This window comes from Eptesicus fuscus, chromosome 12, assembly GCF_027574615.1.
Source record: "Eptesicus fuscus isolate TK198812 chromosome 12, DD_ASM_mEF_20220401, whole genome shotgun sequence".
Classification (NCBI taxonomy): domain Eukaryota; kingdom Metazoa; phylum Chordata; class Mammalia; order Chiroptera; family Vespertilionidae; genus Eptesicus; species Eptesicus fuscus.
In genome coordinates, this window is record NC_072484.1 from 26,878,209 (window position 1) to 26,895,876 (window position 17,668).

A 17,668-nucleotide genomic window follows, 5' to 3' on the forward strand; every position below is an offset into this window, starting at 1 on the left:
TGACATTCAAATATGACTTCCAATGTTTATTCTTCAGACAAAGAAGCTTTCCTAAGCTTTGAATTATATTAAAATTTTATTATTAAAAAATATTACAAATGTCCACCTTTTTCCCCCATTGACCTCTTCTAACCCACCACACCCCATCCCAAGTCTCCCCACTCTAATGTCTGTGTCCATGGGTTATGCATGTATGAATACAAGTTCTTTGGTTTTTTAAATTGTTTATTATGCATCTTCATCTCAAACATGGCAAACGCAAGAAAAAGAATTCTTACTCTAAAAAGATTCTTTTTTGCACATTTTTTATTCCATTAATGGCATCATCATGAATCCAGACTAGAACCTTAAAATCATTCCTCTTTTTCTTTCAACCAACACCTCCATACATTCGGCCACCAAATCCTTTCAATTTTAACACCTGACTTGTATATATATTTTAAATTGAACATCGTTTCTTTGGGTATTATTTTTTATAGTTGCATAACACATTACAAAAAAAATGTAACAGCTTAAAAATAACACAATTTATTATCTAATGATATTCTTGGTAAGAAGTCCAGGGACAGGTTAGCTGAGTCTTCAGATCAGAGACTCACTGGCTGCATTCTCATCTCAAGGCTCTGGGAAAGTATCTGCTTCCAAACTCTTTCAGGTTGTTGACAGATTCCAGTTCCTTGCAGTTGTAGGACTGAGATTCCATTTCTCTGCTGGTAGTCATCTGGGAGCTGCTCTCAGCTCTTAGAGGCCCACCCATGTCCCATGTTGCATGGCCTCTCCATCTTCAAAGTTATCAATAAAGAGTCACCCTTATATCAAACTAGAGGCCTGGCACATAAAATTCATGCATGGGTAGGGTCCCTAGGCCTGGCCTGTGATCAGGGTCAATCTTCCCCAGCTGCCAGCAGCTGGACACACTCCCTGCCACTGATGCCGGTCACCCTCTGTGTGTGGGGTGACCAGCGGGGTTATCGGGGCCCCGCTTGTTCACACCTGCCTTGGCCTGGTGTTGCCCACATCCACTGCCACCCACCCCCAGTTCCCCGTTCCCCATTGGGCGATCAGAGCCAGGGGGAGGGACCAAGAGGTTGCGAGCTGGGGCAGCTCCTGCATTGAGCGTCTGCCCCCTGGTGGTCAGTGTGCATTACAGTGGCCAGTCATTCCACCATCTGGTCGATTTGCATATCACCCTTTTGCATATATATATAGACTAGAGGCCTGATGCACGAAATTCGTGCAAGAGTAGGCCTCCTCCCCCCGGCTGCCGGCACTGACTTCCCTCTGGCACCCAGGACTCAGGCTACCCTCACAGCCCCAGCTTTATCCGGTCTAATTAGCATATTATACTTTTAATATTATAGATTACTCTTACACTGAATCTCTTTTACCAGGAAGACCCCCATGGCTCTTTGGGACCCGTATGATTGGGTTAAACACACACAAGATAATCTCCCTTTCTTTAAAGTCAACTAATTTGAACCTTAATTATTTCTGCAAAACCCCTTCATAGCAGCACCAAGATAAAAGCTCAGTTGAATAACTAGGGGAAGGTGTGCTGAAAAGATTATGGGGGGAATTCCGTGGTCACTGTTTTACCTGAGGCCCTAACAATCTCTGTATAGACCTTTACAATTACAATCTTACTGTCCTAAACTTGATTCTCCCAAAAGCAGAACTTGAGATAATAATGAAAGGATGGGCAGTCTGTTTACAAAAGCCCAGGAAATATTCATGGGGAAGTAAGGGCATGAAACAGAAAAGAAAGAAAGCCAATACAAGGTATTTTAGTGACGATGTTACCCTTGTGAACAACTATAGCTCATTTAGGCTAAGGTAGGTGAGGGAGTTGGGGTTTTCATATTCTAATTCCCACCATTATTGCTTGAGAGATGCTTCTATCTGCTACATAAACACTCTGAAAATGTCTCTTCTTGTCTAATAAAGAGAGCACAAATTTGATCCTGCACTTCTCTTCCTAAAACACTCCTATCTGTTCATACAATTAGCAAACATTTATTGAGCACCTATGACATGCCATGTCCAATGGTAGTCACTGTGGATTCAATAATGAAAAGACAGCCATGTTTGAAGTTTATAATCGGAATGGGCTAAAAAAAATTACTTAGCATAGTACATAGGTCCTTCAAAATCTGACGTGAACATATTTTGGCAGCATTTTTGCTCACTTTCTTCATTAAAATCATCCTCTATTCAGGTCACCCAAAGTTCTCAGTGATCTTTAAAAATGTGCTCCTTTATTAATTTTGTTCAACCAAAAATGTTTTCCTTCTCCCCTTCCATGGAAATTCCTATCAAATACCTGATTCAAAAATCTGCTTCTTCAGTGTACCATCCTGATACCTCTGCCTCCAAAGCACTTATCACTCTTGTTGATTGCATGTATCTTTAAGCCTGCTGCATAGGAGGTCTTTCTGGAATAAATGCATTCAAAAATCACGGAAAGAATACAACAATATTAGATTGTATTCTAATTGATGTAAAAATTATTTTAATATTTCTTTTTTGTTTTAGATTTCCATATATGGTTATCCTATCTAATAAAAGAGTAATATGCAGATTGACCATCACTCCAACACACAAGATGGCTGCCCCCATGTGGTCAAAGATGGCTGTCCCCATGTGGACACAAGATGGCCACCACAAGATGGCCAGCAGGGGAGGGCAGGTGGGAGGGACCAGGCCTGCAAGGGAGGGCAGTTGTGGGCGATCAGGCCAGCAGGGGAGGGCAGTTGGGAGGGACCAGGCCTGCAAGGGAGGGCAGTTGGGGGCGATCAAGCCTGCAGGGGAGGGCAGCTAGGGGTGACCAAGTTGGCAGAAGAGGGAAGTCAGGGGGGACCCAGGCCTGCAGGGGAGAGCAGTTGGGGGGGGGGACCAGGCCTGCAGGGGAGGGCAGTTAGGGGTGAATAGGCCTGCAGGGGAGGGCAGTTAGGGGGAAACAGGCTGGCAGGGGAGCAGTTAGGCATCAATCAGGCTGGCAGGGGAGTGGTTAGGGGGTGATCAGGCTGGAAGGCAGAAGCGGTTAAGGGCAATCAGGAAGGCAGGCATGTGAGCAGTTGGGAGCAAGCAGTCCTGGATTGTGAGAGGGATGTCCGACTGCCCTCGAGGGGTCCCAGTTTGGAGAGGGTGCAGGCTGGGCTGAGGGACACCCTCCCACCCCATGCACAAATTTCATGCACCGGGCCTCTTATATGATTATAGGTATGTATCGATATAGATAGATAGATATACAGAGATAAATAGAGATAGATATATATGTAAATAGCAATACATAAACATATAGATAAGACAAAATAGTAACTTTATTAAATATTTTCAGTTGTTTTTTTAATCATATTTTATTTTTCAATTACAGTTGATATACAATATTATATTAGTTCCAGGTGTATACCTCAGTGATTACACATTCTATAACTTACTAACTAATCATCCCAATAAATCTCAAACCCACCAGGCACCATACATAGTTATTAGAATATTATTTACTATATTCCCTATGCTGTACTTTACATCCCCATGACTATTCTGTAACTACCAATTTGTACTTCTTAACCCCTTCACCTTTTTCACCCATTCCCCCAACCTCACTCCCATCTGCAACCAACAAAATGTTCTATGAACCTATGAGTCTGTTTCTGTTCTGCTTATTCATTTATTTTGTGTTCTTTTTTATATTTAATTATTGATAAATATGTATTTTTTGCCATTTTATTGTTCATATTTTTAATATTTTTCTTCTTCTTTATAAAGAAGACACTGGAAGCTTGGGCTCGGGGGCCTTGTGTGGGGCTGGGACCCCTCACTCCTCAGGGGGTACCTCTGTAGCTGAGATATCCTTCTCAATTTTTATCCATCACACTTAGGTGTGGGACCAGCCAGTTCCATGATGTGGCTCCTACCAGTCATGATGTGGCTTCTTCTTCTTTAGTTGTAGTACTTCTGTTCAGCTAGATTTCAGTTGGTTCTAAATGATGGTAGTTCTTTAATTAGAGAGGAAGGGAGAGAGAGAGAGAGAGAGAGAGAGAGAGAGAGAGAAAACATCACTGATGAGAAAGAATCATTGATCAGCTGCCTCCTGCTGGGCATATACCCTTGACCAGAATCAAACCCGGGACCCTTCAGTCCTCAGGCCAATGCTTTATCCACTGAACCAAACTGGCTAGGGCTAATTAGTTGGTAATTTTGATGTGGTTGTGGGAGGATTGAGTACTATATTTACCTATGCCGCCATCTTGGCTGGAAGCCTCAGTTGATTTTTTATATTCTGTGATTCAACACAAGAGTCTTGGGCTATTTGTTTGTTTATTTTAGCTCTTTTGAGGTAGAATTGACAAATAAAAATTGTATGTATTTAAGGTGTACAGCTTGATGCTTACTTAGTACATTGTGGAATGACCACCATGCTGTACATTAGATTTCCAGAACTTATTCATTTTGCATAACTGAAACTTTGTACCCTTTGACCAACATCTCCCTATTGCCCCCACCCCCTAGGTTGACCCATGTTGTCACAAATAGCAGGATTTCCTTCTTTTTTTAAGGCTGCATAATCCATTGTCTAAACCATATCTTTTTATCCATTATTTCTGATGAACCCTTGGGTTGTTTCCATATCTTGGCTATTATGATTAATACTGCACTGAACATGAGAGTGAAGATATCTCTTAGAGATGATGATTTCAATTCCTTTGAATACATATCCAGAAAAGGGATCACTAGATCATATGATAGCTCTATTTTTAATTTTTTGAGGAATCTCTCTAATGTTCTCCATAATGGCTGTACCAATTCGCACTCCCAACAACAGTGTACAAATGTTCCTTTTTCTATACATCTTTACCAACACGTGTTATCTCTTGCTTTTTAATAAAAGACATCCTAACAGGTGTGAGGTGATATCTCATTGTGGTTTTGTTTTGTATTTCTTTGATGATTAGTGATGTGAGCACCTTTTCATACATCTATTGGTCTTTTTTATGTCTTTATTTATTTTTTGAGAAATAACTCCAGTTCTTTATCATTTTTAAAGCAGATTAGTTGGGGGATTTTTGTTTGTTTGTTTTTTGCTATTGAGTTCTTTGGGTTCCTTATTTATGCATTTTTGATACTAACCCCTTTTCAGACATATGATTTGCAAATATTTTCTCCCATTGGACAGACTGACTCTTCATTTTGATGAGTGTTTCCAAGTATTTGGAAGTACACTGATAAATGTATCTGACTTATTTAAAAGGCTACATTATTTTTGAAAATTCAGCTTTATTCCTGTGAAGCCCAGTTCACATTATAAATTAGATATTAGTAATTTCTGTTAAGTAATAGAAATACATTTAAAGTCACAGTGGGACTGTATAGTAAGAGATATATTTTAACTAAAAATCTCCCACACTTAGAAATAAACTTGTGGACTTAGAAATTTGAGGTACATAGCTGAGATTCCTTTTGTCTCCCCTGAGTCCTTCCTGGTTCAAGAAAACTGCCAGTTCTAGAATACATGTCTCTTATTTGAAATGTTCCTTTTAATAACTGTTTTTTGAGTTCATATTATATTCTAAGCATTATATGCTGTGTTGAGGCTTCAAGAATAAGATTGAGCCCTGTGGTTAGAGGATCGGACTGCACACTGAAGGGTCAAGAGTTTGATTCCCAGTCAAGAGCACATACCTGGGTTGTGGGTTCACTCCCCACTCCTGGTTGGGGCGTTTGTAGGAGGCAACTAATCAATGTATCAATGTGTCTCTCTCACATCACATCGATGTTTCTCTCTCTCTCTCCCTTTTTCTCTATCTCTCCTTCCCTTCCTCACTCCCTTCCACTTTCTCTGAAAAACAGTGGGAAAAATATCCTCAGGTGAGTATTAACAACAACAACAAAAAAGAATAAAATTGAAAGAAATGCATCAAGGAAAAAAAGCCTTTAATTACTTTGTATTAATACATATTATACCCAGCAGTCACACAGTTTTCAAAATTCAAATAGGAAAGGGACTTACTGAGGTTTTACACTTACCTGCTAGCAGGAACTTTTTAGATTTCAGATAATTAGGAAGCCTATGTTTATAATACCAAAATAATACTTTCCTGGATGAAACAGTCAAGACCAAAGTCTCCCAGAGGTCATGAAAAAGTTGGGATAAAATACTTTTTAAAAAGTTTCTATAATATTAAAAATAAATTTTATCATTTGACTTTTTTAAATTACAAAAATATATTAGTTACCTTGGACATGGTAACACTTTTAATTTAAAAACAGAATGCTATATAATTATGATAGTGGTAAAATTAGTGTTCATATTCATAATTAATATTACTTCATCGTTCATTAAAGATTGTCTGATTCAAGAAAAAAGGACACAAGTGTAAATCTGGAGAATGGATATCTTTTCATTCACCTTTAACCTCTATCGCAGTACGCTTGTGTGTAAAACTGCATTTGAAGAAATTGTCAAAAGTCTTATTTATAAACTCACTTTGAATGTGGAAAATGTAAATGTGAGGTCACACAGAAGGGCCCAGTAATGGGCCCTGGTCAATAAGGGGAAAGTGGCTGATATTCTGGAGTTGTCATCATCTAGGACCCTGACGTACATAAGAAGTATTTTACTTCAGAAATACTCCCTGTCTTTGAGAGTTAAGACAAACTTCCCTCTCTGTGTTTCCTCTTCTCACCCACAAACCAAAATCCTTCCTGCCATTCATCATGACAAACCCCTTTGATGCAAACAGACAATATTGTCTTAGCAACTCAACAGTGATATGCATGGGTACTACCCATAAGGGTACTTTGCGATTAGAAGAGAGTGTAATCCTAGATAGGGATGGTGGAAATTAGATCTCTCGAAATGAAATAAGAAAGAAAAAGAGAAAAGGGGAAAACATGGAGAAAAAGAGGAAAGAAGAAAAGAAGGAAGAAAGGAAAGCAGGAAAGAAGGAAGGATAAATGGGGGGAGAAAGGGGAATAAAACAATCATATTTTTCAAGGAAGGAAAGACAGGAGACCTTGTCTAACAGGGCAGAAGCCGAAAGGTGTGAACTCACCAATGCCTTTCCAACTCAGACCTGGAATCTCTGGCTCTAGACCGTCCCAACAATAAAACGATAGGAGAATTCAGGGCCTGGGCACTGCTCCGGCATAACTGTGGACAGATTTTCCCCCATATGTTTACAGAATTCCGAAAGTACAGAAATAGCTGTTGAGCTCTAAGCAGTTTTTGTAAAATTACCCTAGCTCAGAGATGTTTTCATTCTACCCTGGGGACTCTTTGGTGAAATCTAAATAAGTGGAAAGGTTCAGCTATTTTGGAGTTTTCCTTGTGCTAAATAATATTCTGTAGATTGGATTCAAGGCAGAAAAAAAAAATGTAGGTATTTTCACATTCACATAAATCAAAATGGCTGAATGCTTAAAAACAAACAAAAAGTGCCCTGAGGCTGAAACCAATTATGGAAATTCTTAGCCGAAAGGGATAATTTATTAGATCATTTATAATGAGCACAACGTGCAAATGAAAACTGGTGTCCCTGACCTCAGCTACCACAAACACTACGATGTTTTCTATTTATAAAAATGATCACAATAAGGTTTGTTGAGGTTCCCCTGGTAGGAGGATCAGGCGGAGGGGCTACAAGAATCCTGCTGGTCAACACCATGTATCCCCCTGATTCTGTAGGCATCGGCTGCACCGTGTGACATCTGTGGGTGACTTTTTTTTTTTCTCTCCTGTGACCCTATTCATTGACTTTATTGGCTCCTAGGGGATTATTTTTAAAATTCATTAATTTGCAAAAGCACAATGAGAGCAATCCTTTCCACCTGGTTAGTTCCCACTCATTTTTCAATAGCAGCTCAAACATCACTTTCTCAGAGGAGCCTCTTTGACCATAAGCCCCCATATTGCCAAACTGATTGGGGCTATAAGACATATGTAATTTATATATGTACTACAGCTCCTAACCGGTTTCTGTCTCTCCCTTAGACTGGAATCCCCATAAGTGCAGAAACAATTTCTACTACACTCACCATGATCGCCCCTGAGTCTAACACTTAATAGATTCTGAGCAAACATTTGTTGAATGAATAAATGAAGGAAAGAAAACTATGCCAAATTTTAGATAACATAATTTCATTGTTAGAAAGACTTTGACTACAAGTAACAGAATACCCAGCTGAACTTAATAAAATGTCCAGAGGCAGATGTGTCTAGAGAGGATTAACTGAGCTGCTCAAACATGACATGCTACGGAGTCTGATGTAGTATCAGTCTTTGGTTTCCCCTCATCATCACCAGGTGGCTGCCATAATTACGAGCACACATCTTCACACAACTTGGTTTAAAGCCAGTAAACACAGAGGAAAGAGATCACTTCTCAAATACAGTATTTTATTAAAAAAGAAAATCCTCAGAGATCTTCTGCACAGACTTCTCCCTCAATTCCCATTGGCCAGGATAGGTCACATGCCCTTAGCCTACCTAAAAGGAAGTCTGGGAAATTTTTCATATCTATAACAATGGGAGGGCTCTGTGAGAAAAAAAAAAAAAAAGACTAGGCAAGCAAATGCCTACTAGAAAGCAATCAAGAGTCTTCCAGAAGGATCAATCACTGTATTCTTTATTCACCAATATTTTAAAAAATATGTAATTAAAATATGAGCCCCATTGTGCCATAAGAACATGGGAGGAAGATGTCTAGCACATAGCTTTCCTTGGCCCAGACAGGCAGATAAACAGGTGAATCCAAAAGTGCTTCATGAATAATTACACCTACGTCTGATAAGAAAGAACGCTGTCAACATGATGACCTTGAAGATTATTTAGATCTCCTATTAGATCAGAGAAAAGTACCAGAATTATATCCTGTTTCATCTTGTCATACATTGGCTGGTGTTATTTAACTGATGGAAGCTGTACATTACTGACTGCCATTATAGCAAAATGGTTTTGCTGGATCTGGAGAAGGAGTATACTATGCTCTTATTAATTCTTTTATTTCTAATAAAGACAAAAGCTGATTTCAAGTACCTACAAGATCAAGCAAAACACTCAGTGAGCACTGTTAAACAGACATTGTTTGGTGAACCAAAGGGATCACAGACTGCTCAGTGTTAGGTACAACATATGATGTGTCTTTGCAATTGTACCGAGACCTAAGATTATTCAGAAGTCAAAAGATGCAGACTCAACTCATTTTATGATTGGAATATGGGCTTTTGCTTAAGTGTAGACACCAGAGACAGATCTTATGTTTTTTACTTCCTCTGTCCTGATTAGCTCTAATTCAAAACTTAGTTTAAAAATTCCTCAATTAGCCTCAAAGTGCTGAAATATCGTTTCAACTTTGTTGGCAGGAATTTGTTGACATATCTAGGAATAGAAGCCAGCTTGTACCATTGACTTGGAGATGAAGGATGAGTTCCTTCTTCAACTCAAAAAGATAGAAACATGAAGGCTCTACTCAAGGTTTTCCCAGATCTGGAAGATTAGTGACTCCACTGTTCCTTGGAACCATTAATCAGATCTGGCAAAACCATTCATTGGTTGAAGCTCAAACTAGCATTGACAGAATGCTGCAGTCCTGAGCTCTCCTCAGCATGGGGCATCTTTTCACATTGTGTCCCTTGGGATCCTCTGAAATTGTGAGCAGGTATAAGGAGTAACCCGCTGGGAAATCTGCCCAATGGTTTGGTACTACAGGAAATTCCTGGTCTCTTTTATGGCTGTTTCACAGGAAAAAATTGTTGACTGTATTATTTAGTTTTTTTCCTGGCTGCGTCATTACTTGCTATACTTTATCTTCTCTTAAAGTCATTTCCAACCCTGCTATATTCAAAAGTTTAAAACTGTACCTTTCAAGGAACACTGTTTCCTTCCCCGCCATCCTGCAAGGCTCCGTATACACAGCTCCTTCCCCATTTGCTGAGATGTGCATGCTGTCCTATGAATGTGTTGTGATTAGCCGCTCAGAACACTTAAATGAATTTCAATGTAGGCTGGTTTGTGCACATGTATAAATATTAGAGATGGCAGAATTCCTTTGGGATGTTTGGAATGGATTTAATTTTGAAGACTTAACATTTCCTAAAATCACTGAAAACATCTGATAAAATTACAATGTACTTAGGAGTCATTAAAAAACAAAACAAAACAACAGGGAAAGGTATGCAATATTTTCCTCACATTTTCCAAAGGCCATCTGCAACAAAATTAACTGAGGAACTTGTTTTCAAAATGCAGATTGGTCTTCGTATTAAATGTTCTAAATCAGGCTCACATTAGATGGGATTTCAAAATATGGGCTTTTGAAATATGTATTTGTGTCTCCTTCTCAAGGTGATTCTTACATATCATTGAAGAACTGCTAGCTAAGGCATTTCAGTTTTATCAATTTCCCCAATTCATCAACCTGAAACAGGCATTAATTTCTAGATACAAGGCTAAAGTTTATAGCATCTTTGTGCCACGGACTTCTTTGGCAGACAGGGAAAGTCAATAATACATCATTTCCCAGAGTAACATTTTTAATAGCATAAAACAAAATATATCTGATTATAAAGAAAATGAATTACATTAAAGTATAATTCTATCTATGGATGTCTTGGGAATCTGTGAACACCAGATTAAGAATTCTTGAGCCAAGGGACAAAATAACCCAACTATCAGAACCTGCTAAGTGGGAATGACAAGATTAGATTTGGTTAAATGCTATCTGATGCTTGCAGACTAATTTTGGATTAGTTTCAGCAGGAAATGCTTCAGAAAGAAGAGTCACTGAAGACAAGAACAAAAGTGTTTAAACATGAAAGCCATAGCAAAAGGGTAGAACCAATACCCCATCTACTCTGTCCTCCATCTCTCCCTTTACAGTACATACTTCCTCTCAGCCTACAAATGAGAAATTCTCTTCCATTTTAAAAGTCACACCTTGGCCCTACATTTTCGTCTGGGTACCATGGTACCTCACTCCTTTTTTTCTCAGTGAAGAACTAGAATAACTCGTCTGCACTTCACGCTTCTCTCGCCTACAATCTGTCTTCTGTCCCCATTTCACCATGGCTGTTGTTTCTGCCAAAGTCACTGACATCTGACACTCCCTCTGTTTATAGTTTACCAATTCAACTGCCTAGCTCCACTTTTCCTGGGGTTCTCGCTACTTCAGATGCTTCTTTTCAGTGTCCCCTCCATGGGAAGCTCCTAGTTCTCCATCTCATGACCAGTCTCTGTTCTCAATCATTTTCTTTGGCCTTTGTCTGTCCCTCCTCACCATCCCCACATTCTGCCTTACTGTGGACCTCCATCTTCACCCCTTGCTTATTGCAGAGGCTGCCTGACTCACTTCTTTGTCTTCAGCTTCCAATCCATTCTCTAACCACTCTCAAGGTGAAGGCATTTCTCCTTCTTGGAGTTGACCCTTCCCTTGGTCTTTATAGCACTGTTTGCCCTTGTTTTCCTCACAAATATCCTCTTAGAGGCCATTGCTGTCTAGGTGAGCTAGCTCTCATTGTGTCCCCAGAGTACCCTGAAACCCAAGCTAAGCTCTCAAAATTGCCCCAACAATGAGCTCCCCTTCTAGTCTGTGAGCTCTTGGAGCGTTCCTAGGACTTAGCCTGAGCCTTTTCTGTCTCTGCTCCCATCACACATAAGGAGGGGCTCGAAAACTCCTCATCAAATTGAGAAATAAAAGCCAAAGAACTGATTTAAAATATAAAAAACAAACTAAGATAACCATAAACTATTGCCACCTGTTCTCTTCCTCTTTGGATAATAAATGATGTGAGAATATTTATGCAATGATATAAGACAATAAAGGAAATGGTCAAGAGACAGAGGTGGTTAGTTAATCATCTCTCCCATGCAGACATGGTCAAATAAAAAACCCAGAATCCCCTACCAGCTGCCAACTGCCACACTAGATTCATCTCTCTCATTTACCTTTTCATTTATTCAACACACAATTTTGAGTGCCTACCACATGCCAGTATGCAAGGCAATGGGGATTCAATGTTACCAAATACTCATAGTTCATCTTCATGGCACCAAGAGTGTAATGGGAGAGGTAGACAGTAAATAAATACATGCCTATGATAAGTGCATAATAGAAAAAATTTTGAAGGATATATCAGACAGAGGAAATACGCACATTCTATTTCTGGGTCTCTGAGTCTCTGGATTATTGAACTGGCTCTTGTGTGAGTCTTAAATTTTTCTTTTATCCTCTTAACTGAAGGCAGCTCAAACTAAAAGGAACCTAAGAAGTTTATTCTTTCTCTTCCCTCCAAACACATCCCAGATAGCACTCTCCTGGTATGAGAAATGCCCTCTTCCTTGGTTTGGAGTCTGCCTCCCCTTCTTCTCAAGCTGTGTTTCCTTTACCTGATTCCAATGTGGCCTTCCATGATCAAGCCCACCTACTGACAACATGGTGAGGGAACAAAAGAGGTCTCCTTTTATAAAAATCCTTTTGCATGGCCCAATTTTACTCCCATTCCCTTTACTCACCACTCTGAAAATGTTACCAATTCCTCAGGCCAAGTGGCCTCATTGAGTCAGCTTAGCTGTCTTGAGAGCTATAGCTGTGCTCCTGCTCTTTGAGGTTAGCATGGCAGTGGAGGAGAAACATTTATGTTCCCCTAGTCATTCCCTGGGCCAAATAGTTAAGAAAACTATGTCAGTGTTCTTGTTCTCTTTCCTTCCATGCATTTTACTTTTATCCCAACCTTCTGTAGTTAGCATATAAGTAGCATACCTAAGAAAAGAGAGAAAGGAGAAGAAAGAATAAGAAAGAGAATAAAAAATTCAAATAGTAGAAAGGAATTTTCATTGGTTTTCTCATGGAAAGGAATAAATTCAAACTTTGACACTGAGATGGAAGGTATTTACTAGCCCATCTTACCACCAACTATTACTTGATTGAATAAATCAAGTTGAGCGATTGAGCTATGCACGAGACATCGTATACATATCCTTATATTGTACAAAGAATTCTGTAATTGTTAAACACATTCTGCGAGCTTGGGAAGTGGTTATTGGCATATATGGCCCATATTTGCCATCATCTGTCTAGGCCAGTGGTTCTCAAACTTGGCAGCATATTAAAGTCACCAGGAGAGATGTTTTAAACATAAAAATGCCCAGGTCTCATCCTCAGATATTCTGATTTATTGGTCTTGGATGAGCCCAAGGCATCAGTAATTTTTTAAAAGGCGATTTTAATATGTAGCCAGGATTCAGAGCCATCAGCTTATGCAATAGGTTAGACCAGTGGTCGGCAAACCGCGGCTCGCAAGCCACATGCGGCTCTTTGGCCCCTTGAGTTTGGCTCTTCCACAAAATGCCACGGCCTGGGCTAGTCTATTTTGAAGAAGTGGCATTAGAAGAAGTTTAAGTTTAAAAAATTTGGCTCTCAAAAGAAATTTCAATCGTTGTACTGTTGATATTTGACTCTGTTGACTAATGAGTTTGCCGACCACTGGGTTAGACCATTCGAACAGTCTAGATCTTCCAAAGTCCAAGAAAAGAACTCCTTTCCTATACTCAACCCACATTCTGGACAAAAAAAAACACTCTGATTTTGATAATTTGGAGGAATTGCCCTGACTCCCAGGTCCTCTCCTCAAGAACTAATATTGGCTCCCATCATTTCCATAAGCTAGTCTAAGCTTTTCGATGGATGGGAAGTATAGACAGTATCCTCTGTTTAATAACAGGGCTCTCAACTGGCTGTATATAATCAATATTCCTGCCCTTCTTCAAGTCTCTTCCTTCAGAAATAATGGATATCTAGGACAGGTCGAAGTCTCAGTTTCTGTTGGTAATCTACATAATTATATTACTCAGCTACCAAACCTAGTCCTGTAAAAAGGACTTAAGAGATATTTTTTCCTGAACCAGAAAGGTGGGACAGTGACACTCCCTCCCAGTTACAGCCTGGTTTTGGAAGGAGCCTTTATTTACATGACAATGCCTGTGAAAATAATATTCCTACCTCCTTACTGGGTTTTCCTTCTTAGCTGAATAGGTACTCATCAGGAAACAAAATCTCATCCTTGCTGATGGAACTGGTAGTGCCTTCTAAGTAGGCCAAAGAATTTGGAGCTTGTCTAACCAGAAATTCTTACCCACTCCCAAAAAATGCATATCCTGTTCGTCCAAAGGATGATAATTAGCACCTGCTTCCACCGCTGAACTCCTGTGGGATCTGGCATGTTGCTCTCATAGTTCCTCTGGTCCATCCTGGCCACTGGTCCCTAATGAACCATTTCAGTCACATGATGAGCCACCTAATCTACCAGAGAGGGTGTTGCAGGACTCCTTGGACTTAGGTGTGGTTGCCCCAACAAAACCATTAGAGAGTGCATAAGAAAGGATGTTGGTGGAACTTGGCCAGGGGATTAATCCAATTAAATTGTCAGCCACAGACTCCTTCTTAGAAAAATTGTAGAATATTGAAGCTAGAGAAGATCTTAGAAATTATATTGCCCATGTGTTGTTTACATTTTGGGACTGACTACCTCTTGCTGGAATCTGTTGAAAGAAATGGACCTTATCCCCAGATATACACAGTTCTTCACACAACTTTAGGAAGTTGGATTACAAACTCTATGGATTGGGCTCATGACCCTCAATTGAAGAACCCAGATATAAGTCTAAATCCTCCCCCAAAAAGTCACAATTAAGTAGCAGAGACACAAGCTCCAACACCTGATTCTAGGACCAAACTTACCCACGGACCACTATTCTAATACCTCCTTAGAAGAGATGTTTCAGCACTGACTTTTTCTGAGGCAACTGCCCTTGGTCTGAGCATTCCTGTTTGTGGACTTTCCTCTGTCTGCAGGCTGTATCCTCTTGGCAGGATGGTCAACTGTATCCCCCTGACTGGGTCACCTTTTTCTCAGATGTAACCACCTAACCTACTCAAAATACTTCCAAGCATAAAACCTTGGGGTTGGAGAGCTTTAGGGTCAGGTCTTCACGAGAGCACCACCTGGTGGATCATTGTAATAAATCCTAGCTAGGCAAGGGAGAGGGGATGCCTATGAAACAGGGAGTATCATTTACCACTTCTCCCATATTTGATGCCAGAAGAGCAGTTTTATCCACAGTTTTTGCATAAGAGTTCCTTTAAATGTCACCAAATGAAACAGATTCAAAGATTAAGTGATTACTTCCCAAATCAAATTTTTATTTCCTAGCTCTTTATATAAAGTTGATAATCTTTAATAATACATAAATCCAAAAGCAAGGGAGTGATAACTGCAAATCCCATTTGGAAAATAGAAATGAATTTTTCTTACATTGTCCCCTCATCTAGAGGCAATAGGGATTCTGTTTCTATCTCTGTCATCTAGGGGCTGCATAATCTTGGGTAAATAACTTAATTACTCTCATTTGTGACACAGAGATAATCCAAGGCAATAACAATGGCACTTCCTGGCTGTATGACTTTGACGCACCACCACTTACATTTCCTGTGCCTCAGTTTGCTCTTCTCTAAAATAAGAAAGACAATAATAGCATCACTCATCTCTTAAGGTTGTTGTGAAGATTTAATTGCATGCTTTGTTCAGTTTTATGACATTTTATGTCCAATGGCATCATAAAGGCTTTATGGGAAAAGCTTATCACAGTAACCAAGACAGCAAAGTGATCAATACATTCATTTCCCAAAGACAATGGTTTTGGGGAATGTAGGGGATTATACATGTCAAGCACTCAGTGTAATACCAGGTTCACAATACATGCTTAATAACTTTTGCTTATTAAGATTTAGTGGAAATAACTGAGTGGTTAGAGCATAACCATGCAGATTGCAATATAACATATTAAATTGGCATAATATTAAGATCAAGAAAAATCAGATGTTAGTGAGAGAAGGAAACTGAGAGACCATCAAATTCACTCACTTTCTTTGTAGATGGTGAAACTGAGGCTCAGAAGTATTAAAGGATCACTCAAGGACACACAACTATGACAGATAGTTCAAACAAAAATTCAGGAATCAAGCTTTTAATTCTGCCTCCTAGCAAGACAATCAAATGGAAAAAGAAAAAAAGAAAGAAAGAAAGACAGATCAACAAACAAGTGCTGGTGAGGATGTGGAGGAAAGGGAACCCTTGTGCATTGATGGTGGGAATGAAGACTGGTGCCACCACAGTGAAAAGAATTAGGATGGTCCTCAAAAAATTAAAAATGGCTCTGCCTTATGATCCAGCAATTCCACTTCTGGGTATTTATCCAAAGAAAGCCAAACACTAATTCGGAAACTATATGCACCCCTGTTCATTGCAGCATTATTTACAATAATGAAAGCAACCCATGTATCCATCAATAGACAAATGGATTAAAAAAAAAACAAAAAAAACTGTGGTTTACAATGGAACATTACTCGGTCATAAAAAAGAATGAAATATTACCATTTTTGACAGCATCGATGGACCAAGGGGTTACTATGCTAAGTGAAATAAATCAGTCAGAGAAAGACAAATACCATATGATTTCATTTACATGTGGAATCAAAAGAGAAAAATAACCAAAAAAACAAATTGAAACAAACTTATAGACAGACAGCAGACTGGTGGTTGCCACAGGGAAGGAAAATTTGGGACTAGGTCAAAGAGGTATAGAGATTAAGAAGTATGGATTGGTAGTCACAAAATAGTCCAGGTAATGTAAAGTACAGAATAGGGAATACAGTCAATAATATTGTAATAACTACATATGATACCATGTGGGTACTGGAAATAGAGAGGGAAACCTATGTAAAGTATGTTATTGTCTAATCACTATGCTGTACACCTGAAATCAATATAAAATAATATTGAAAGTAAACTGTAAATGGGAAAAAAATAGGTATATTCAGAATGTGAATAAGGAAGAAAGAGAGAGAGAGACAGAGAGAGAGAGGAAGGAAGGAAGGAAGGAAGGAAGGAAGGAAGGAAGGAAGGAAGGAAGGAAGGAAGAAAGAAAGAAAGAAAGAAAGAAAGAAAGAAAGAAAGAAAGAAAGAAAGAAGAAAGAAAGAAAGGAAGGAAGAAAGGAAGGAAGAAAAAAAGAGTTAAATGCACAGCACAAGGCCTTCTTATTAGTCCATTTAAATGGGTCTCTCAATTTTGAACACTGGGCATGATGTTTCAGGCTTTATGCATAGGCTGAAAGGACTAAATTCCAAACCTCAACCTCAGGGGCCATCAATCACACCTCTCCTATCTAGAAAGCCCAGGACCACTCCTCATCTCTGTGTGTGGTCAGACCTGTCTCCCTGGCAGCCTCCAGGCTCTAGGACACATGGCACTATCCCAGCTGGGTGCTGGGGCCTCCTCACGCCTGAAAGCTCCACACTCCTTCGATTGTAAGAGCAGCAGACAGGGAAACAAGTCTGACAATGGCAGAATGAACAGAGGAAGACTCGCCAGGATGTTTAAGTGCTAGGGCTTTCATTCCTATAGGCCCCTCTACATCCTAGGGCAGATCACAGAAATGGTTCATATTGTCTTTTGATTTTGCAAATTTTTCAAAAGAAAAATATATTAACCACAATCAGTTAAGTCTGCTGTCTCTTCCTACTCTGACTTCTGCTCCAGCACACTTTCCTTGGTGTTAGGTGATGTTGAATGAGTGTGAGTATTTGGGGGATCTGCATAAAGGAAAGTTGAATG